The sequence below is a fragment of the Canis lupus genome, chromosome 27 (assembly GCF_003254725.2).
Source record: "Canis lupus dingo isolate Sandy chromosome 27, ASM325472v2, whole genome shotgun sequence".
In the NCBI taxonomy this organism is placed as follows: domain Eukaryota; kingdom Metazoa; phylum Chordata; class Mammalia; order Carnivora; family Canidae; genus Canis; species Canis lupus.
In genome coordinates, this window is record NC_064269.1 from 7896386 (window position 1) to 7898664 (window position 2279).

Sequence of the window (2279 nt, forward strand, 5' to 3'; positions counted from 1 at the left end):
TCTCCCTCTCCCTCTGCCCCTGTTCATGTTCTCTTTATCTCTGTGTCAAATAAATAAATAAATATTTTTGAAAATATTTTTATACTAAAAAATAATATATATTTTTAAATATATTTTTAAGAGGAGGATTATTTGTAGGGATTTTGAAACAATGGAATAAATTTTGGAAAGGTCTATTGTTTTCATTCATAACTTTGATTGGCTTAATTTTTTACATATCCAAGGTTTAAAGTACTATGATCCATATATGAATAGCCCCAGCAGTGATTCAACTAAAGAACTTTGAGACCTACTTTGGGTCCATCACTCTGAGAAGGAGACGAACCAAATTTGAGTGTGTTGAAAGGATATCACAATAGAGAATGAATTGCCTATGATTGCACAGCCAGGTCAAGAACGTGGTCCTCTGACTACTCAGGGCACTTTCTCCTCTACCTTTGAACTTCAGACTTTGAAGAACAGATATAACAACTTGGTGAGGACCAGTATGTTATGAGATACGATTGTTAGTTGAAAATATTGCACTTAGATCGAAGAGAATTATGTATGCTGAGGCACCATGATCACTGATCTTCCCCAAACTTACTTGTAAATGCCATTTTAATACCTTTGGAAATGTCTGCAGCTCTCTTCACGTAAAATGCACCCTCTCCTGCTCTCTGTTTCCCCAAATTCTACTTGGCCTACTAAGAATAAGGACAATAGTATGTAGTAAGTACAATATTTCAGGAAGCCCTCTTTGATCATTCTGATCTTCAACATTTCTCCACTCCCAAAACAGAGGCAGCAGATCCAGGAGAAGACAAATGAGGATTTTAGTCAGACAATACTGGTCTGAATCCAAAATCTGCTTTTTACTAAGTATACAGGTTTATGATCATTACTTATCCATGATGTAAAATCATATGTTTTGTTCCTATTACATTTAGTTTAAAAACAAAATCAAATCGGGCAGTCCTGGTGGCGCAGCAGTTTAGCGCTGCCTGCAGCCTGGGGTGTGATCCTAGAGATCCAGGATCAAGTCCCACATCAGGTTCTCTGCATGGAGCCTGCTTCTCCCTCTGCCTCTCTCTCTCTCTCTCTCTCTCTGTCTAAATAAATAAATAAATAAATAAATAAATAAATAAATAAAATCTTTTAGCATTATTGTCTACCCAGAGCTTCCCAAATAATATGCCAAGCACATTGTGACCTAAGAATGGATTACATTGGTCATAATAAATCTCTTTGCCATTTGGTGTAGCCAGGGAGAGCTTGAGGCATCTGAGGTGACCAGAGTCTTCCAGGTTTGCCACTTCTGGTCATGGGCAGCTACAAGCTCCTTGGTTCCTATAAAAGACACGGTGATGAGTTGTTTCTAGCATTCACTCCTCCACCCAGAATGGGAAGCACAGTGAAGAAGGTCATCTACTGCCAGGTCATCTGTGTCAACAGTCAGCTTTGGAGTAGCCACCACCCATCACGGATAAGAGACTTGGAGTCCAAAGTTGCAAAAGTCCAAGGTTGGGCCAGTGGCAGAGTCAGGGATGGGAATTAGTCAAAAAAGGAGCTCCTGTAAGGCTTATCTCAAAGCAGCAGACACAAGTGTCTTCACCTATTTTGGATACTTTATAAACTTAAGGCTGGTCTTAACTTTTTAATATTATACAAGTCAGTTGCAGAGGATTTTTTTTTAAGATATTATGAAGTGTGACACTACAGAAAATATCAGAGTAGAAAATTCTAGGAATCAGTACTTCCTCCAAAACAATCATTGGCAAGAGCCATCAGAATCAAATATTTTGGAACTCTGGGGCCTAGTTAAACACTTAAAGAATCCAAGGGAGGGCCCAGTTAAGAAAGAGGCTAATTACACTGTGTGTTAACTAACTAGAATTTAAATTACAACTTGGGAAAATTTTTAAAATAAATTTAAAATGTGGAAAATTTTTTCAAAGAAGCTAGTAAATTTCAGTGTATATTAGCATTTTGCATAGCAAATACTACCTCCTACTACAGCTTTGCAACAGGCAGCTATGAGGACAATGGCATACTTTCCAACTGTGGCTTGCTGGTACCAGGGTGGGATATAAAGATTTTATCCTCCCCACATCGATGGGTGATACATTTTGATCTTTCTGGTAGATCACTGAGGGACAATCACAGAGGGTAGCCATTATTTTATAATCCTTTTGGGCTGAAGCCAGCTTCCCTGATGGAATTTGTGAAAGGATTTAAAGAAACAAAGACAAACAGGTTTTTTTTCTTCTTCTTCTTTTCTTACTGAATCAAGGCATTTA